The sequence below is a fragment of the Sciurus vulgaris genome, assembly GCF_902686455.1.
Source record: "Sciurus vulgaris genome assembly, chromosome: X".
Classification (NCBI taxonomy): domain Eukaryota; kingdom Metazoa; phylum Chordata; class Mammalia; order Rodentia; family Sciuridae; genus Sciurus; species Sciurus vulgaris.
This window is the reverse complement of record NC_136471.1, coordinates 123,800,929-123,823,752: the sequence shown is the minus strand read 5'-3', so window position 1 is coordinate 123,823,752 and position 22,824 is coordinate 123,800,929. Positions and strand designations below refer to the sequence as shown.

The window sequence follows — 22,824 nt, the reverse complement described above, 5'->3', positions numbered from 1 at the left end:
ATGCATTTGAATAAGTATGAGAAAAACACATAAGCAAACTAATACATAAAGATTAGAAGCCACTTCAAACTTTCTGAGTTCTCTGATTTCGCAGATGTTTTGTGTTGTTTCACCAGTATTTGGCTTCACTGATGGAGGGTAACTTGACTAAAGAAACCGTGGTCCCAAACATTGAGTTTAGTTAAGAAGCCTAGTTTACCTGATGTCATTTAGAAACTGTTGTACTCAATTCTTCAGTGAGTATTGAGTATTTACTAGGGAAAGTGAATCATTACCTAAGTCTGGCAGAGCTCACTTTTCTTTTTCAGCTCATTATATTCAAAACACCTTGAAACTATCCTATTGTGATAGACATTTGAGTGTTCGTTTTTTGCAATACTGAGGATGGCAAGTGGGGCCTAGTGCATGCTAGACAAGCACTCTACCACTGAGCTGCATCCCCAGTCCATTTGTTGATTTTTGCCACCTACCTTTTCACAGTTCCCTATATATTTCGCTCTGTCTTCTTACGCAGCTCAAATTCTGTGGTCATTTTTATCACACACTTGTTTGCCCCTTTATTGCTTCTTTATACTTGCTGGCAAAACCACAATCTGTTAAATGAAACTTTCTCCTTTCTATGCCTCTCAACCCAGGAAAAACCCACATTCAGGCTGACTGGTTTCACATCATAGTTGCCACTACTTGCCTCAGGTGAGCCCAGCAGCCCAGTATCATGACCATTTATCCTGGCCATTTATTTTTTTACCTCCTACAAAATAGTTTCATATCTTCTCCCTCAACCTCCGGTACCTCCTCCCTCAACCTGGGTTATAGCGTATAACCTTGCTTTCTATTTCAGTGGATAAAAGAAAATGGAAGCAGTCAAAAGAGAACTTCCACAGAAACCTACCTGCCAGAGTCTGTGGCCTCATACTTCTCTTCCTCCAGTTCAGGGCTTCTCTATCATAGCACTGTGAGTTGTGACTGGGTAATCCCATTGTGTGGGCTATCCTATGTATGGTAGGAGTTTTACAGCATCCCTGGAAATACCTGTAGCACCCCACACACAAACACCCAGTTGTGACAACCCAGAATGTTCCCTGGAGGGAGCAAAATCTTGTGGGAGCTATTTGGCAATGTTTGGAGACACTTTTGCTTATTGTGACTCGGAGGGGGTGCTATTGGCTTCTAGTGGATAAAATCCAAGGACACTACTTTATATCCTGCAATGCACAGAAGAGCCCCCCACAACAAAGAATTACCTAGCCTCAAATGTCAGCAGCGCACAATTAAGAAACACTGTTCTAATTGGATTATTTGCATTCCTAGGCTCTGTGCTGGCCCACCTGTTCTTTTGTAGTCTGGGAACTCACTACAACAATTTCCCACTCCTATATATCATTATCTCCACTCCCAACCAATATTGGATCACTCCAGTCAGCACACAGATCTGCAGTAATTTCTCTCATCATTCAAACAAGTAATCTCTTAATCCCATTTCTGCCTCTAGCTATTTGTTTCTCTCCTCTCTTTTATAGGAAAAATCTGTTTTTGGTGCTCTTTTCATTTCTTTTCCCTGCATTGGCACTTGCTTGTACCAGTCCATCAGAATTCCTCTAGTTCCTATCACCAGGGACTTCCAAACTGCTACACAGAATAGTAGAATAGTCCTCCTTCATCATCATTTTTTTTTTTTTTTTTTTTGGTGGGGAGCAGGGGATACCAGGGATTGAACTCAAGGGCACTTGGCCACTGAGCCACATCCCCAGCCCAATTTTGTATTTTATTTAGAGACAGAGGCTCACTGAGTTGTTTAGTGTCTCACTTTTTCTGAGCCTGGCTTTGAATTTGTGATCCTCCTGCCTCAGCCTCCCAAACTGCTGGGATTACAGGTGTGCATCACTGGGCCCAGCTCTTCATCATCATCTTATTTGATCTACTAGTAGCATTTCTTTCTTTTTTTTTTGTTTTGTGATACTGGGGATTGAACCCAGGAATACTCCACCATGAGCTACATCCCTAGCCCATTTTATTTTTTATTTTGAGACAGGGTCTAGCTAAGTTGCTAAGGCTGGCCTCCAGTTTGTGATCCTCCTGCCCTCAGTCTCCTGAGTAGCTGGGATTATAGGTATGTACCACCATACCAGAGTATTAGCAGCATTTCAGTCAGTCGCCCTCATTTTTTAAATACTTTTCTCTCTTTGTCCTTTAAACACAGCTATTTTCCTTAGACTTCATTTGTACCATCCTGATGACCTCATTTGATCTAATGGCTTTAAATACCATCTATATATAACCTAGATGATTTCAAATGTATATCTCTAGTCCAGACTTTTCGCCAAACTCCAAACCTGCATATTTAATATCTCCATTTAGATGTCTAATAGGCTTCTTAAACCCATTACGTCTACATCTAAACTCCTGATCTCTGTCCTCTAAATCTGCTTCTCTTTCAGACTCCCTTATCTCAGATAATGGCAACCTCACCTTTCCGGTTATTTACACTCAAACATTAGAATCATACTAGATTCTTCTCTTTTTCTCACACCCCAGATGTAATCTCATTAGCAAATCACCTTCCAAAATCTTCCAAATCTTCCAAATCCATCTAGAATCTAGTGGCTTTCTACCATCTCCCTTGCTATCATCTCAATCAGAGTTACTATCACATTTTGCCTGGACCATTGCCAATAGTCCCATATCCTGGCTGCCCAGCCTCTGTACTTTTCTTCCTACAGACTATTCACATAGTAGCCAGAGTGTCCTTTTAAAACCCAAGTAAAATCTTGTCAGTCCTCTGCTCAAAAACCCTTCACTGTCTCCCCATCTTTTATTTTATTTTATTTTATTTTATTATTATTTTTATTGTAAACAAATGGGATACATGTTGTTTCTCCGTTTGTACATGGCATAAGTCTCCCCATCTTAATACAATAAAAGCTAAAGCCTTACAGTGGCCTTCAAGGCCCTACCTGTTCTGAACTCCTCACCCATTACCCCTCTAATTATGTATCCTATTACTCTGCCTTTTCTTTTATTCCATTTCCAGCCACACTTGCCTGCTTGTTGTTCTTCAAATAAACTAGGCCTCTCCTGCCTCTGGGCCTTTATGCCTCCTATTTCCCCAGCCTTGAATATTCTTCCCTTAGATCACCCCATTGTTTGTCCTCTCGCCTCATTCAAGTATTTACCCAAATAACTTCTCAGTGGAGCCTTTCCTGATTTCCTTTAAAATTGCTGTTATCCCTTACATTCACCCTAGAAACTCAGTATCTCCCTTTCCTGCTTATTTTTCTCTGCAGCACATAACACCAACTGAATTTCTAGATGTTTATTTATTTATTTTGTTGTTGTCTATCTCCATCATCCTCAACTAGAATGAAAGCTCCATGAGAACATGGGTTTGGTTTTGTTTGCTGCTATAGTCCAGAGAGCCTAAATAGTTACTAGCATATACTAAGTTCTTAGTAAATACATCTTGAATAAATTTGTCAGTATTGGGGGCTGACTCAAGCCAGGTCAGTCAGTTCCAATTGTGGCTAAGCCACACTGAATTCCTGAGAAGAGACATTTTCTTGTTCAACCTATACTTGAATGTGATATGATCCAGAGACTGAAAGTTCTCCTGCCATCTTGTATTGTATTTGGCCGTGTTCTTAATTGTATGCAACAGAACCCTTTTTGTTCAAAGCAGGTTTTTGTTGTTGTTTTTGTTTGCTTGTTTTTTTGTGCTGGGGATTGAATCCAGGGCCTCATCCATGGTAAGCATGTACTATACTCCTAACCCCACCCATGTAGGATTCTTATAGCATTGCCACACTGATAAGCTTGATCTAGTGACTTGCTTTGACCAATTGAATATGGACAAAAATGATGTCTGTCACTTAACAGCAAGAGTATAACGGTCAGTGTGGTTTGCTACTTCTGTTTTTCCATTCCCTATGAGGCCAGTGGTGCCCCAGAAACAGGTTGGCCTGAGTTTAGTGGGAAAACTACGTGTTACACACTGCAGCCCACCTGCATTGGCCATGAAATAAAAGTGAAAAAGAAACTTCTGGGTGGGGAGGGAGTGGGGGGAAGGAAAGATAATAGAATGAGACAAACATCATTACCCTATGTACATGTATGATTGTGCAAATGGTATGATTCTACTTTGTGTACAACCAGAGATACAAAAGTTGTACCCCATTTGTGTACAATGAATCAAAATAAAAAAAAAAAAAAAAAGAAAAAGAAACTTCTATTATTGTAAACCACTAAGATTTTGGATTGTTTAGCATAATATCACCTAGGCTGCTTCAACACTCCTACTAGTTTAAGAAGAAAATGAGTTTATTGAAGGTTATTAGGTGGTTTCCAGGATCTCTGAGAAGGCCTTGGTGATTCTAAAGCCAGAAACAATATCCACATCTCACTAAAGGACTACTCCAAGGCAGATGTCCACTATTATCTTTCTGAGTATAGATTTGGCAACTCCAATCAATGATGGAGTGCAGAATCTTTACCACTGCTGTCTCTGAAAACTGGGATACTTCTCCCATTAACCTTGTCAGAATATGACTTTCGTAATCCCTCTTCGTCATGTTGACCTGTTCTGAATTGTCTCAGGCAGTTCGTCGTGGTTTAAGTGCCTGTGCTCTTTGCTGTAGGAGAGGCTGGAAAAGCAGATTTCTTGAAATATTTCTACTTTGAAGAGGTAGGAGTCAAATGAGAAGAATTACCAAAACATAGGGAAGAAGTTTTGAAGTTAGTGGATGACCATAAAGCATGAAAAATATCCACTACCTCTGAGGACTGGGAATGGAGCCAGCACCAAGGGATTCGAGTTGAGAAATAGAGCAATGAAGTGTTATCATTTAAGTCTTCAACAAGTGTTCTGTGAGTGCACCCACTGATCATTCAGCTATTTGAGGAATATATTCCCATTTCTGCTTAGGCCAGATGGAATGGGTTTACTGACACTTATAACAGAAAGTGTAACAGATAATGATCTGTGTCTAAAATGGATAAGCATAAGCACAGTGATTGACAGTGGTGTCCTCCTGGCTCAGACAAGTGAAAGTTTTGGTTGTTCTCCATTCCTGGTAAATGGGCATACAGCTGATGGTCATAAGAATAGCTACTTTTGGTAGCATAAGGTTTTGGGTTCCCAGCAGTTCTCAAATACAGCAAGACATTTGCTCATATGTGGTACAGTAATCAGGATAGGTACAATTAAAGAGTTGGCAACACATCTCTGGCAGGTACTGCTAGGTGCACATCCAATATACATTTTTCTTTTCTGCAGTAATAAAAAGAACAAAAAGCACTTGTATAGTGCTTGCTCTGTATTAGGGACTATTCTAATCTCTTCACTTATAAGAACACTATGAGAGGGGTACTGTTGTGTTTAGTTTACAGATGAGAAAAATGAGGCATAGAATAATTAGATAACTTGACTAAGTCAGACTTGTGGGTAAAACAGGAGTTTTTGTTGTTTTGTTTTGTTTGGTGGTCCTGAGGATGAAACCCAGGGTCATTCTACCACTGAGCTATATCCCTAACCCCTTTTATTTTTTATTTGAGTCAGTCTTGCTAAGTTGCCCAGGCTAGCCTTGAATTTGTAATCTTCCTGCCTCAGCCTCACATGTAGCTGGGATTATAGGCATATGCCACTGTGTACATCAGAGCAGGGTTTTATGCTCAGGCCATCTGGCACCATAGGCTGTGTTTAACCTCTGCACTACACTGCCTTCTTATGTTTGATTTTGCAATGTGTCTCACTAAAACAGCTTGATTTCCCAGGTTCCTTACTGTTAGGAGAGACTGTGTGACACAATTCTGTCCAATAGGAGGTATGTAAATAGATGGGCTTCCAAAACTAAGGAAGTTGCTTTAAGTGGTGTGTTTCATTTTGACCATAATCTTCACTTTCTGTCTACCATGTACATGTGGTGCTAGAGGTGGATCAGCTGTTTTGTGACCATGAGATAGTTGTGAAGAAAGCTGCATAGTTTGGCTGAAAGAATCTGGATTTCTTACTGTCAGATTCTTTGTTGCATGTGAAACACCCCCATCCCCTTTTTTGTGACGCTGGGGATCCATCAAACCTAGGGTCTTGAGCATGCTAGGCAAGCACCCTACCTCTGAGCCATGTCCCCAGCCCTTTTCATTTTCACTTTGAGGCAGGGTCTCACTAAGTTGCCCAGGCTGATCTCCAACTTGCTATACTCATGCCCCAGCTTCCCAAATAGCTGTGATTATAGGCATGTACCACCATGCCCAGTTAAAATTCCTAATTTTTATTTTATTTAAGAAAAATTTTTACTTATAGATGGACATAATACCTTTATTTATTTATTTATTTTGATGTGGTGCTGAGAATCGAACCCAGTGCCTCACACATGCTAGGCAAGTGCTCTACCAGAGCCACAACCCCAGCCCCCTAATTTTTAATACCAAAGATTAGTGGGAATTTCAGTTATATGAAGGAAAATACAAGCCCTATTGATTTAACTTCTCCACATTTTTTCACCTGTAGCTCTCTTTTATCATTTTAACGATGTCTTTAATCTGCCCACCAGCAATTGAAGGATTGCTCTGTGTCCCAGTCCATGCCTGCAATGTCTAGGATCATAGTGTAGGGCAGTGTGGGAGTTTTTTAAAAAGGATATGACATGGTCCCATCTCAAGTTTAAAAAATGTAGTTAAGGAATAAATTGTTCTAAGATCTTAATGGAAGATAATGACTCGATGTGGTTTTCCTAATGTAGGATGTATTGGATTTTAATTAGGGCCTTGTTTTTTCTCCCTTAAAGAAAAAACTCGAAAGAAGGCAAATGGGAGAGGGGCTTGTCTAATAATGAAGGCCTCTGTGTGATGTTTCTCTCAAGACCAGCTATCTGTAATCTTCAAAATCACCCATAATCACATTCAGTGAGATTGGATTTTATAGAGATAGCCACTCCAGAGAGAAAATGATCAACTCAAAATACTTTGTCATATCCCCTTTCTCTCTTACTTATCTTGAGATGCCTCTAGTTTCTATGGTCACTTCCCCAGGACTATGTAAATGAGCACAGAACAATTGGTTACGCCCTACTTCTATAGCACCCCGCTTAAAAGGCAACATCTGATGGCAGCCAATGAAATGAGCTACTTCCTCTACTTCCAGAACACTTACTGTCTTATTTAGATTTCTGTGTGGATTCCAACTGCGCATACTGTCAGACCTGCCTCTAAGCTGTTCTCTGTAGACTGATGGAAAGATTTCAAGAGTAGTGCAGGTGTTAAACCAAAATCATATGTGTATTTTTATTAATGATTTTAAGTATTTGGGATCTTTTTGATACAATTAGGGTATAGTTTGAAGGCTGTGTATGATAATAAAATCAAAACCAATTAGTAGGTTGTTTAATTCAGGCTGTCTGCAGACTAGTAGTTTTTCTTTGCTAAATCCTGTTAAAATGCAGTGGATTCTATTTTGTGCAGAATGAGCAGGCTGCCATGACAACTGTCTGTGAATATTATTTCAATATTAGTCATAGGTTTCCAGTATCAGCCTCTGGGTCCAATAGTCATTCTAAAACCCAGATGCACATCTATTCTTAATGGAGTTCTCCAGGACATGTTTACAAAAAAACAAAACACTTTGAACTTGTCGACTTTTTTTTTTTGGAACAGAAATTTGAATGCATTCACACAATTGCAAATTTGTTGTGGTTTATATTGCTTTTTTTTTTTTTCTGTCTTTTTTTTTTTTTTTTTTTTTTTTTTGGTACTGGGGATTGAACTCAGGGATGCTTTGCCACTGGGAGACATCCCCAGCCCTTTTTACATTTTATTTAGAGACAGTGTTTTGCTAAGGTGCTGAGGCTGGCCTCAAACTTGTGATCTTGCATCAGGCTCCTGAGTTACTGGAATTGCAGGCATACACCACTGTTATTGCTGTTTTATTTTTTTGGAAAGATGATTTTGGTATGAATTTATATTGTGTTTGACTATAGACTTTATTAAAAAGATGTGCTAGACTAGGGTTTTGAAAGTTCCCCTCTAGGTGGTCCATTTCTTAAAATTATCTATTGTTTCATTTAACAGTATCAGAAGGAAACTTGTGGTTGCAAGTGACGGAAGATCCCACTCAAATTGAGTTAACAAAATTAGTTTCAAAGAAATCTGGCTTGAAAATTCCCAAGGTAAGATTCGATTCAGAGATTTATGATAGAAAGCTTCAGCTCCATTTTCCTGATCTCTGTTTGCCTTCTCTGTGTATCAAGTTCACCTTCTAGATAGGCTCTCCTCATAGGGACAGTGTTGCTTACAGCACCATACTCAGGGAGACAGGTGAATCTCTTTCCCAGTGCTCTCTTCAGGAGCCCTGAGATTCACTCACTTTGTCTGCCTTTGGCTACATGCCCCTCAGGTGTTCTTTTGCTAGAAGAGGATGTACCCGTTCCTGAACAATCATTGTTACTTGGGAAGTGCGCTATGCTAATTGGCTTAAGTCAATCAGGGTCCACGCTTAGAGTCGGGGATGGTGTCAGTCCCATGCAAAACATATGCTTGAAAATTTAGAGATGGTTAATTACAAAAAGGAAAATTGAGGTTTATTACAAGGAAGTTTAGGGAATATTTGCTGGCAACCTGGTTAGCAAGCAGAATGTTGGCCAAAATAACAACAACTACTACTACTAACATGTACTGAATACTGTGAGCCATGCACCATTCAAACCCCTTTACAAGTATATTGGTTAGAGAATGTGTTTGGCTGCATATAATAAAATAAATGAAATAGCAGGTGCTTAACATGGAGGATTTTTTTTTATTCTACATGATATAAAGCCAGAAAATAAGCAGCTTCACCTTGCTATCCATGTCTCAGGCTTATCCTTTCATCTTCCTGTGTTATCATTCTCAAGAAAAATAATCCAGAAAAATCTTGGATCTCTAACCAACTTGTTTCCATAGTGTTCTTTTTAAGTAGCCACACCAGCAGGAACATGGCAATTCAATAGAAGTTGTGTTCAGTAGTACAGATTTGAAAGGGAGGTGATTTTTATCTCACATAATATAAAATCCGGAGCTTTATCAGAAAATGAAAGCATTAATTACAAATAGCTGTTATTGACTTGTTAAAGAGTCATTAAACATAAAAATTTATTGTCACAAGTTACTTCAGATTAATTTATATTAATTTTCTTTTTGTAAATTGGCCTTTTTGCTGAGTAAGAATAACAGTTCACCTCACTGGGGTAAATTAGTGACATTTTGCTTTATTACTGATACCTCAGTTTGCTTATAATAGTTATTTTTCTCATTCTTTCCAAATATTTGAAAGCTTTAGCTTATGGCCTTGCTTTATTTGTATATCACAACATTCTTTTGTTTTACTGATACTACTGAGTGTAGACTGTAAAAATCATAAGAACATTGTAGAATATAGTTTGACTTCAAAATTCATGAAACAAGTCTAGGGATATAGCTCAGTGGTAGAGTGCTCCTGGATTTAATGTTTGACTCTGACAAAAAAAACCAAAACAAAACAAAAAACAAAAACAGTCATGGAAGAATGAATTGAAAAAGATTAAACAAAATGAAAACTGGTACTAGGTTGTAGAGGAGTGCCAAAGTGTGTTTCACATCACTTGGGAGCTAAATATAAAGTCCCAGGCCCAACTCCAGACCTACTGATCAGAACCTATAAGAATTGGGCCTGGGATTCTATGATTTATAAGCACATTCAAGTGTAAAAAGTACTTTTTAAGAGAGTTTCATGTAAATGAGTTATAAAAGACTCACAGATTGTGTACTTTTTTTTGGTTTATGGTATTGGGGTTTAAAACTAGGAGTGTCCCACTGAGCTACATCCCCAGTCCCTATTTTTTTAAATTTTGAGACAGGGTCTCACTAAGTTGCTTAGGACCTGCCTAAATTCCTGAGTCTGGCCTCTAACGTGTCATCCTCCTGCCTCAGCCTCCTGAGTCACTGGGATTAAAGGCATATACCACCATACCTGGCTAAGATTGTGTACTATTTGAATAATGGTAAAAACAAGAACTTCAACTTCAGTAAATTAAGACCTTATTAAACCTAGATTCTCCTTTGAAAGACTCCAAATCATAGATTCCATTTATTTACTCCAGGTCAGAAGTATAAACGTAAGTGTGTACTTGACTCCATCCTTCTGTCAACACCTTCACCTAATTAATCCCTGTTCATCCTCCATATGTCAGGTTTAAAGAGAACTTCCTCAGAGAACTCTTTGCTTGATTTTCTGACTTAATCTCCCACAATACACATGCTTGTCCTTTATAATTTCACATTTATTTTTATGATCATTTAATACACACACACATACACACACACACACACACACACACACACACACACACTCCCTACCAGGCTGTAAATTTCAAGAGGGAAGGAACTTGTCAGTTTTATTAATTGGTGTATCCCCAGGGTATAGAGCAGTACCCAACATACAATAGATGCTCAAAAGATATTTGTTGAATGAAACCAAGACAAGAATAAGTGCTCTAGAGAAAATGGTTTAAAAACTTTCCCAAAGACTTCACCATAAGCTTATTACTTTACAGTAGTAAAAAAGATTTTGAAAAGAAAGCCATGAATCTTTCCTAGCCCTCATTTTAGCTAACAGTTTTGACATTCTTCTAAGAAACAAATTGTTCTTTATTTTCTATGTTCATGAACACACAAATAGTTGACAGGGAGGCAGTTGTGGCCAAAAGAAAGCCTGAAGCACCTAGAATCTACCTTTTAATAAGTAAGAAGTGGTTATCTCATTGGGGTTGTGTTGCCCACCTTCAAATAGCAGGTGCTCTCATACTTGGAACTTACATTGTTGTTGCCAAGACAACCTATTAAAGAGTCATTCTAGAATCTACCTCTGAAAGACTCCAGATGAAGCTAAGGAAACCTCTGTAAGTAAGACCTATAAGGGTGACGATGGATTGTGTCCTGAGCCTGCAGGTCAGGCTGAAAGATTCAACAACCAGCAAAATGAAGATCTAGGAGTCTCTTTTCCCTCAGCCTGTGGAACTGATAAAACCTAGAGGGAAGGGTAAGAGCACTTAATGGACTAGATTCAGTGAGTGAGCTCATGAGACTATAAGGTTGAAAGTTAACTTGCCTCCTCTGTTTGGTTTGTTGTTTGGCCCAATTCCTGTGGACTTTGTTTTATGTATGAAATTTATTATACTTTAATGTATATGTACAGGATAGAGTCAGACCATCTTGACGTAATGAAGAGTACTGGCCACCAAGTCACAAGACTAATTTTGGGGAGGCCACCTAACTACTCTAGACCTGGTTTTCCTCTCCTATAAATTGGAGAATTCTGAGGGCCTTTCTGGATAAGTCTGAAGGACCAGTGTATCTTTACATATCACCTGTTAATAGGGCTTTGGGCCAAGAACCTCATGATGGTCTTACAATGTGACTTCTCTGTTATCTGTGCCTAGATCCATTTTGCCCAGTGCCCAGTACTTTGACATGAGAGGTCTTGCATCAACATATATTCTTTGTTTTACTTTTGTCTTGGAATGGTAGGCTATAGCTCATGCAGAAAGAAATAAGGAATTACTATCACTTTGACATTGACTTATATGCTAGATGTCAAACTGAGATACATATAAAACGCAAGTGCTTACAAAATAAAGGAACAGATTGTGGCAATACTTAAAATATCACAGCTCTCTAAATAAGGAGGAGTTCTGATAAACCTATTTGGAGTTCATATAAAATACCCATAGACTGAAAATCTGAATGTACATTGCCAAAATAAATTACTTTTGTGCAGAATTATAGGTAAAGGTAGATGTGGATTACATGGTAATGAGAGTCTCCCTTGATTTAAAGATCCCCTTTCTCCTCAGCCTCTTACTTTCCAAATTGCTTCTTTGTTGGCCTCATTGTTTGCTCCTTCCTCTTCTCATTATCTTTAATGTCTCTATTCTCCAATGTTCTGCTTTTGCTTCTCTGGCCTTCTTACCCTCTGAGCTCTCCCTGGCTGTTTTATCTTCTCTTATCACTTCAGCTATTATTGGTAACTTGATGGCTTCCTTAATCTGACTCTCCAGACCTGATTTATTTCCTGGGCTATAAACCCAGGCTTCTACTGCCTATGAGACATTTCAATAGAGGTTTCACAGGCACTCCAATCTAGCACACCCCTAACTGGACTTGTTATTTTTCTCTACCATAAACATGATTTTCTCTCTTTGTGTGCAACTCTTTTACTCTTTAATACCATACTGCAATCAATGGCATTACCTCCTAAACTGTTAACTACAAGAAGGCAGGGACCATCTCTGTCTGGTCCACCACTGTACACCCAGCACCTAGCAGAGTTCCTGGAACACGGTAGATACCCAGTAAGTACTATTGAATAAACAATGAATCCATCTGTTCTTTTGAATTAGAAACCTTGGAATCCTCCTTAATGACAATGTCTCCCTCACTCCCCATGCCCAATCTGAGACTTATAGAGGTTATTACATAAAATTATTTGATATTTGGTTCCTCCCTCTTCATCCCCACTGCTCTGGCTTTAATTCAGCTCTTACCATCTATCACCTCGATTATAGTGGGAGACACCCATTAGTCTTCTATTGCCAGCTTTTTCTCAATTTATCACCAGACAACCCCAAAGAGAATTTACTACAGCTTGAATCTAATCAGATTACCCTCAGGCTTCCTTTGACTTAAACAGAGTTTGCAATCTGGTAGCCTCATACTGAATCCATGCAGTGTTTTGAGAAAATGAGAGTTACTATATTTCATTGATTCTAAGATGCACATTTTCCCTCCCACATTTTAGCATTTCTGATTGGAAGATATATCTTAAAATTGACAGTGTCACAGTTTGATTAGTGGTGGTTATTTTCTTTCTAGTATATAAAATAGTGATGTACCCTGTAATCGATGGCATCTTAAATTTGCTGAAATATATTCTTGCAAACATTTAAAAATAAGATCATACATAAAACATGTTTAGCTTCTCTTGAAAGATTATATCAGGCAACACTGGGCCAGGATCTCTGGATGGCAGACTGAGAGAGCTACCATTAAGTAGCAGCTGTCTCATTTAGACAAAAACTCCGTAGTGTCCCATAGTTTCTACCCAGTCTGCTTTTTTTCATTTCCTTTATCTGCCCCAGCCCATTAAGCATTTTGAAATTACCTTCCCTGACTGATAGGTTAAAGTCCAAATTCTTTGTTGTGATTTATATGAACATTCACAGTTGGCATTAACCTGCCCCCACAGGTTTATATCTCTAACCTCTGCTCTATATACCCTCTGTCCCCCATTTCAGGAAGCATTACTCAAATACAAAATGGTCTCATGTTTCCTGGGATGACTTTCTTTGCCTTTTATGCCTTAAGAAATATTTCCTGGTTTTCTTAGGTAATGCTAATTTTTTTTCTGGACTTCAGTAGTACGTGGGCATATCTCTGTGTCTGTACCTTCTGTCTTAAAATTATTTGTGTATATGCCTGTGTCCTTCATCATACTGTGAACCTGGTAGGGAAATGAATTGTAATTATTCATCATTATCTCCTTGCCTTATAGTTGGAACATGCTCAGCAAACATCTGTTGAGTAAAGAATGGATGGGCTGCATCTTCTGACTGGGATCTCTGTTTCTGCATTTTGCCCATGGATAGAAAACTAAAACAGAAGACAGAGGAAAGAGCAAGTGTTTTCCTTAGTCCTCTGAGTTTATAGCAGAAGATACTGCTCCTGGTTGTGATTTAGGAAAGCCATTCACAGTCAAAGTCAGCCTATGGGGATTCTAGCATCTATAGACCTAAAGACACTAAACCAGAGCTACCTCTATGAAGTTAAAAACAAACAAACAAAAAAACCACTTTAAAATTAGTATACAAAACAATTGTTGTTATATTATAGTTCTGTGAATTTTAACAGATTAGTGTAACTATTACCATAATCAGATATTATCCTCCCTCCTCCCTCAACTATAAACCTTTGACCAATCAGTTTTGTCTTTTTTGAGAATGTCATATAAATATCTAACCTAAGGGGCTAGGGATATAGCTCAGTTGGTAGGCACAAGGCCTTGGGTTCAATCCCCAGCACCACCAGAAAAAAAAAGTGCATCTTCAGATAAACATCTTTTAAGCATGGCTTCTTTCACTTGGCATAATGCCTTTGAGATCCAGGCTGTGTGTATCAACAGTTCATTTATTTTATTGCTATATAGTATTTCGTTATATGAATGTCCCACAGTTTATGTGTCCATTCACTCATTGAAGGACATTTGGACTGTTTTCTGTATTTACCCTATGAACCTGTATATAGGCTTTTGTGTAAACAGAGAATTTCATTTCTCTGGAGTAACTATCCAGGAGTAGAATTGCTGTCATATGGTAAATATATGTTCAACTTTATAAGAAACTATTGAACTCTTTTTCAGAGAAGCTGTACCACTTTGTATTTCTGTCAGCAAGGTATTAGATTTCTAGTTGCTTCCCATTCTATCCAGCACTGGGTATTATTAGTATTTTTTTCTTAATTTAAGCATGCTGTAGGTGAATAGTGATATCTTATTGTGGTTCTAATTTGAATTTCTGCTTCCTTGAACTAAGGGGGAAAAAAAAGGTAAACTCACTTCCACTTCAGCAGTACTTCAAACGCTGATGTTCTCTTACTCTACCTTCTACTGTTTACTTTTTGGAGTCCTCATATTATTTATTTTTATTTATTTTTTAATTGTAGATAGACACAATACTATTATTTATTTTATGTGGTGCTGAGGATTGAACGCAGTACCTCACATGTGCTAGGCAAGTGCTCTACCACTGAGCTCCCACCATAGCCCTCATGTTATTTATTTATTGCTATGTAATAGATTAACAAAACTTTTAGTGACTTTAAACAATATATTTTAATGCTCTCATGGTTTCTGTGGGGCAGGAACCCAGGCCTAGTTTGCTTGGGCCTTCTTTAGGATCTGTTGTGAGCTGCTACAGTTAAGGGAGTTGGCTGTGCTATAGCCCACCTGAAGGCTTGACTGGGAAGGGTTCACTTGCAAGCTCATGTGGTTGTTAGTAGGATTCAGTCCCTCATAACTTGTTTGACCGAGGGCCTTAATTATGTCCTTGTTGGCTTTTGAGCATAGACTTCCCCAGTCTTCATGGGCCCCTCAAACATGGCAGTTTACTTCCTGTAAAACATTCAAGCTGCAAAGGCAGTAGAGTCTACTAGGAAGAAGGAAAATCATAATCTTTTAAAATCCTGTCATAGAAGTGACATCCCAACACCATCATCATATTCTATTGAATAGAAGCAAGTCACTAGGTTCAGCCCACATTCAAGGGAAGGGGGATCACATAGGATGTGAATTGATCAGGAGATGTGGGGATTATTGGGGGCATCTTAGAGTCTGCCTGCTACAGTCCTCAAATAGTTGCTTCATGGATTCTGCCTGGGTTGATAGCATCATTCTATGAAAGAAATAGGGTTGGGTGGGCAGAATGTTCTTATTCTGTTTTATCCAGACTGAAACCCTCTGGATGAAACCCATGGTTTAGAACATGTTAGTCAAGTGCTCTACCACTGAGCTATACCTCCAGCCCACTGGGAAGCTTTTTAAAATTGATTTATGAACATCTGGTGTTAATTTAAGGTGAAATTATTTCTTAAAATACAAGCCATCTAGAACCAAGGGTTAGATGAAATGGTCAGAATTAAAATTTTGATATCTATTAATCTTTTATTTATTAAATCACAACAAAGAAAGGTTTCACTTTTGTATCTAAGAAGAAGCCTTTCAAAACTGAATTTCTACACTTCAAATCATGACAGCTATTTCATCCTGTTACTGTGTCTGCTGACCAGGGGACTCCAACAAATACTTCTGGCCAGTACTGACCTTTATAAATTTCTTCCATCTGATAGTGACTCATAACCTATCTTTGATTTCTCTTAATGACTTCCTATGATTTGCCAAATCTGGCCTCTCTTATCTCTTACTTAATGTGATTTTTCAATACTTAGACCTTATCCTTGGAGATTTGCCTGATCTTTTCTATTTATTTAAATGTAAAATTACTTGGTATTCCTTTCTTCTCTTTCAAAGGAAATGGTCTCTTTAAATCAGGGTTCTTTGAAATTTTTGGACCATGAACTCCTCACAGTAAAACTTTTTTGAGAATGGACCCTTGGTATAAGCATATTTATTTGAGTTCAGCAAATTCTACTGAACTCATATATTGTGTACATGATTAAATATACATTAGAAATAGAGAAATTGATAAGAATAATAAAACATAAAAATATAAGTTCTAATGTTTTCTGCTCCCCTATAGATCTCTGCACATCTGCTGCCCAATTTTGGAGACTACCAGAATTTAGGAAGTAGTGATTTGTTGTCATTGTTTACCATTGACTTCAGCACTGGAAGGCTAGATGAAAGTTGCCATAGCTGGGAGACCAGTCCTGTCTGGTGCTTTGGGCATTCAGTTACCAGGTGCCACGAATGGGCAGACCCCTTAAGTAACTCCTGTCAAGTATAACTGCATATTGCTGTTATCTCAGTCTATTCTCCAATTTGGCTACTGTGTCTAGATTCTAGCATACTTCTCAGGGTGTGTCATGATCAATACTAGGAGCTGTCCATTAGAAGTACTTCGCCTTGGCAGAAACTGGAATTGTGGCCAGTTCCAGGAAGCTTGTGAAATAGGAGAACTTTGCCTACAGTATGGTCTCTTCCCCTTATGAGGTAGCCAGACTTCTCTGAACCCCTCTCTTTCTATAATTTCTTACTACATGGACTAATCAAGTATCCTGGTTTGGGTTCCCTCAGTAGCAGAGCCTGAAGCAAGCATTAGAGGGCAAGAAGTTTATTTGGAAGATGAAGACAAAGGAGTGGCAAAGTGGGAATAGAAAAGGGAGGCAGCAAAGGAAGAGTAAGCCTGCAGAGGTGGAAAGGGCAGGCAGCCATTTTTCATTCTTGACAGGCATCTTTCTCTACCCACTGTAATTGTAGCATGATCATTTGGGATGCAGTTCATTCTGATTTTTAGTTCTACTCTTGCTTCATATCTTTGTTAAGTACTGTAGAATATGTATATTCATGAGAATACCTTCTTTCCACATCTCTTTTCTTCTGGATAATGTCAGTTCAATCATAAGGTTTTTTAAAAAATACTTTGAGTTGTAGATGGACACCATACCTTTATTTTATTTATTTATTTTTATTGGTGCTGAGGATCCAACCCAGTGCCTTACAAGTGTTAGGTAAGTACTCCACCACTGAGCCACAACCCCAGCCCCCAACCATAAGGTTTGTGGGTCACTTTGCTAGCAAGCCTTCTGTCATTCCCCTTTCTGGAATGGGGCTTTTTCTCTGCTCACATAGTGTTCTCCACTTGTCCTATTACTATTTTGGTTTTATTTATTCATGTAATAAATATTTCTTATAATAGTGCCAGGCACTATTATGGGTACCTGGAGCTTATAGTCTAATAGGTTAGACTATTTTAGATTAAATAGATTTTAATTTGTAATTTATTACTATTTCTGATTTTTTTATCTTTTTTTTTTTTTTTTTTTTTTTGCGGTACTGGGGATCGAACTCATTGCCTTGTGCTTGCAAGGCAAGCACTCTACCAGCTGAGCTATCTCCCCAGCCCTGATTTTTTAATCTTTTAGAAGATTTAATGGAAGAAAAAATTTCATATATAATAGTAACAAAAAATATATTAATGTTTGTCAATAGAAATGTGAGACTATTAAAAATAAAAATACCATTGAAGGGGCTGGGGATATAGCTCAGTTGGTAGAGTGCCTGCCTTGCATGCACAAGGCCCTGGGTTCAATCCCCAGCACACACACACAAAAAAAATACCATTGAAATACAAAAAATAGCCTTTCTACAAATAGAAGGACCATATTATTGTGTAAATTAATTTGTAAATTTAACAAAATCACAATGAAAACTTAAGTTTTAAGCTATATCACCTGATGCTAAATTTAGTGAAAAAAAAAAAAAAAAAAAACCAGAAGTGGTATCGGCACTAAAACACATTAAGTCATTTTTAGAAGCCTAAATAATTTAAGAGTATCACACTGTTTTATTAGCAAAACAGAATGCCCAGATGTAAGTACACAGATACATATAGAAATTGAATGTATAAAGAGAATATCATCTTAAATCCCTGGGAAAAACAAGTAGTCAATAAATGTTATAGGGATAAGTGAAGTAATATCCCTGCCTTACCTCATATACTATGATAAATTCCATATATACCAAAGATATTTTTAAAATAACACAACCATTAAAAAATAAGAGAAAAAATTGAAATTTCATTTGCATTGAAAATTTTTTCTTTACAAATCTGGAGTTAGCAAGAACTATCTAACCTTTCATGACTCAAAATCCCCAAGTCATAAATTATTTCACTGTTATGTACTTTTTGTTACATAAAAATCAAATTTTTATGGAAAGAAATATCATAAACAAACTTTTAAAAAAAGGCAACTAATGGAGATATTCACGGCTCATATCACAAAGAGCTATCTTTCCTAACATGTAAATTGACAAAATCATAACCCTTTTGAAACATAGAAAAAGGAAATAAAAATTTGCTATTAATAAACAACAAGATAGTTAACTTCACTCATTAAAAAAGAGAAATGTAAATTAAAACTGCAGATGAAAGACCATTTTCTTTCTCTCCATTGGCAAAAATCCAAAGTTAGCTAACATACTCTACTGATAGGACTCTGGAGGGGAAAGCATTTTCTCATGCATTCTGACAGCGGTGTGTTAAAGTCACACAGAAGTATTGTGTTGTGGTCTATTTGATTCCTGGAATTGAGACGGATTTGTTTGACATACATGGATGCATGGTTGTTTGGGGCATAAATATTTATGATTGTTATATCTTCCTGATTTATGTTTCCCTTAAGCAGTATGAAATATCTTTCTTTATCCCTTCTGACTAACTTCAGCTTGAAGCCCACTTTATCTGATATAAGGATGGAAACCCCTGTTTTTTTTCTGAGTCCATGTGTGTGGTATGTTTTTTCCCATCCTTTCACCATTAGTCCGTGGATGTCTTTTTCTATGAGATGAGTCTCTTGAAGGCAGCATATTGTTGGGTCTTGCTTTTTAATCCAATCTTCCAGTCTATGTCTTTTGAGTGATGGGTTTAGGCCATTAACATTCAGGATTATTATTGAGATATGATTTGTATTCTCAGTCATTTTCACTTATTTTTTGTTTTGAACTTGACTTGGTTTCTCCTTTGGTTGACTTTTCCTTTAGGATAGTTCCTCCCTTTGCTGACCTACATTGTTGCTTTTCATTTCCTCCTCATGGAATATTTTGCTGAGAATGTTCTGTAGCATAGGCTTTCTATTTGCAAATTCTTTTAACTTTTATCATGGAAGGATTTTATTTCATCTTCAAAGAAAGGTTAATTTTGCTAGGTATAAGATTCTTGGTTGGCAACCATGTTCTTTCAGAGCTTGAAATATGTTGTTTCAGGCCTGTTTAGCTTTTAGGGTCTGGACTGAGAAATCTGCTGATATCTGTATTGGTTTCCCCCTATATGTAATCTGATGCTTTTCTTTCATAGCCTTTAAAATTCTATCTTTATCTTGGATGTTAGGCATTTTCATTATAATGTGCCTTGGTGTGGATCTGTTGTGATTTTGTGCATTTGGTGTTCTATAAGCCTCTTGTAGTTGATCTTCCATTTCATTCTTCAGGTTTGGGAAATTTTCTGACATTATTTCATTGAATAGGTTGTTCATTCCTTTGGTTTATATCTCTGTGCCTTCCTCAATCCTGATAATTCTTAAATTTGGTCTTTTCATGATATCCCATAATTCTTGTATTTTCTGTTCATGATTTCTTACCATCTTCTCTGTCTGGTCAACTTTGTTTTCAAGATTAAATATTTTGTCTTCATTGTCTGAGGTTCTGTCTTCCAAGTGATCTAGTCTATTGGTGATGCTTTCCATTGAGTTTTTATTTGGTTTATTGTTTCCTTCATTTCAAAGATTTCTTTTCTTTTTTTTTTTAAGAATCTCTATCTCTTTGTTGAAATGATCTTTTGCTTCCTGCAGTTGCTCTTTTAACTGTTTATTGGAGTGATTGTTCATTACCTGCTTTTGCTCTCTTACCTCATCCTTTGCTTCACAAATTATTTTAATTATGTATAATCTGAACTCCTTTTCTGATATTTCTTCTATCATGCTGTCATTGGATTCTTATTTTTTTTTTTTTTTATAAATGGGGTACATCATTTCATTTCTATGGTTGTACACGATGTAGATTCGTACCATTCGTGTAATCATATGTGTACGTAGGGTAATGATGTCTGTCTCATTCCATGATTTTTCATACCCCGTCCCTCTCATTTCCTTCTATATAATCTAAAGTTCCTCCATTCTTCTCTCATTCCCCACCCTCCCCACCTGTCATTGGATTCTACTAATATAGAATCTTGGTTTGTTTGGAACATTTTCTTCCCTTGTTTTTTCATGTTGTTCATGTATCTTCCCCTCTAGCACTGCAGATTTGGGGTATTGCAGTTTCCTCCCTATAGGCTTATAGTGACCCTGCAGGTTTCTAAAACCTCTTCTTTAAGGGGGAGATCAATATTAGCAGCATCCAGCATGGACAATATGCAGTCTTAAACCAAATAGCACCTATGAAGACATTAACAATATTATCATAATAAACAGAGAGGATGAGTTCAATTATTAACTACAGTATAACAAATAGATTTGCGATGAGTTCTACAGTTTCTAATGGTGGACAAAGAGGATGGGGAGGGGTGTAGGATATAACTGTTAATGGGATAAGAAAAGAGTATATAGAAGTACTAGATCGTAGGAATACTGAAAGTGGAATCAAAAGAAGTTGCTTATTAGCATGAGAAAAGGGAGAAAGAGACTCTGAGGAAACAGGTAAACAAAAAGAAAATAGAGTGAGAAAAATAAAGAAATAAAAACTTAAAAATTTCCAAAAAGGAGAAAAACAAAATCTTCACTATAACAGTCATATACTATTCAAACCTCCCAGTCTTTAGTAGCCTGTTGCATGAGAGGTACCTGTCAATGAGTCTCCAGCATTGACTCTCAGGATGGGATTGGCCCCACCTAAAGATGGCAGCTTCTGCTTCCAGGATAATCCAAGATGGCTGCACTGACTTCTAAATGTGTTGGCAAATGGGGAGTTGAAGTGTGGGACATGGGCGCTGAGTCTGTGGGATGCAGTTGGTCGGGCCAGGGATCCTGGAGGCGGGGTGTGGTCAGTCGGGCCAGGGATCCTGCAGGTCCTGTCTGTTGTCTAAAAATGGCAGCAGCCACATGTAACCAAACCTGTGGGTACTGTGACAGTGGACTTCCTGGCAACAGCAGGTAGCTGGCAATCCACTGGTGGTCTGCAGGTGGTCTGCATAGCCTACTGGTCGACGATTGGCAGGTGGACTTCAGGCTGTGGGTGATGGGTAGGTGAAAGGCAGGTGATGGGCAGGCAAGAGTCAGGCAAACAGGCAAATGGTGGATGATAGGCAGCAGTCAGTGAGCAGTCTGCACTCAAAAAGTAGTTGATATGCTGGCAGACTGTGGATGATTGAAGTGGACAAATGGGGTAAACAATAGAGGATCAATGAGCAGCAAAGACTGTCTCACAGAGAAACAGATTTTCATCTGCTTGAAACCTGAGTTATGGAACAACAAGAAACACAGCCTTCCTCTAGTCTGCCATCTTGGATCTCTCTCACTATTTCTTATTTACCTCCACGTTTGCCCCACCCAGTCATGTGTCCCTTCCCTCAGCACAGCTCAGTGAACATTTGTTGAACAGAAGAGCATAAGGCATCTTAGTCAAGGATGATTTGGTATTACCATGGCCTTTTCCAGGGGGGAATTGGCCTCTTACCTTTCCTGTCAGCTGTTTTCATGTGATGATATGCCCATTGAGAGATATACTGATGCATCTTGACTGTTAGGGGAACAAATTTGTTATTAATGAGTAGGTTTAGAATTGTTAATATGATTTTGCCTATTTTTTCTTCTTTTCAGATTGGGAGAACACATTCCTGCTTAACTACACGAAAGTCAAAGAGCATCTAAGAATCAAAAACCTCAATTTTGCAAATATACAAGGTGCTGACCCAGACCCAGACAGTATAGTATAGTTATCATAAGTAGGTGTTTTAGAGTCAAAATGCTGGGTTCAAATCACAGCTCTGTCTTTCATTTGCTGTTTGACATAGGCCTATAGTTCCTAGTGTGTGAGTAATGTATACTTCATAGGCTGGTATGTGGATTAACTAAGATTAACATATCACATTAATAAGTGTCTAGAACATGGTAAAGGCTCAATCAGTGTTATTAGCATTATTGTTATTTGTTCATATATCAGTGTTGGTTCATTTAGCAATTGGAGGCTGGCTGTAGGACTCCCAATGTGTTACTCAAAGTAATGTTTCAGTATTCTTTGTATAATAGAAAAAAGTAAAGCTGTTCATTTAAAGCAGATTCTAAGTTTTTTTTTTTTTTTTTTTTTTTTTAACCCAAGTGCACTCACTCTATCACTGAGCCACGTCACTAGCCCCTTTTTATTTTTTATTTTGAGATAGAGTCTCACTAAGTTAGCCGGGCTGGCCTCAAACTTGTGATCTTTTGATCTTGTGAACTTGTGATTTGCCTCAGCCTCCTGAATAGCTGGGATTTTAGGTGTGCACCATCACACCTGACCAGATTCTAAATTTTAAGCAAATTGTATCAAGGGCACAGCTAATATAATTCATAGTCCAGAAATCGATCATTAAAATAATCACCTACGGGCTGGGGTTGTGG

The 22,824-nt window shown here is 38.0% G+C and overlaps 1 protein-coding gene across 1 annotated transcript in view; it reads left to right on the top strand.

The window, feature by feature from the left end:
- The first annotated feature begins 8,141 nt into the window (after window positions 1–8,141).
- Window positions 8,142–22,824, top strand: part of PPEF1 (protein phosphatase with EF-hand domain 1) — a 141,529-nt gene continuing 126,846 nt past the window's right edge. Inside the window, exons 1-2 of the mRNA XM_079122919.1 lie at window positions 8,142–8,156; window positions 22,045–22,128. The gene's annotated coding sequence lies outside the window, so the exon portion shown is untranslated. The remainder of the gene's footprint in view (window positions 8,157–22,044; window positions 22,129–22,824) is intronic.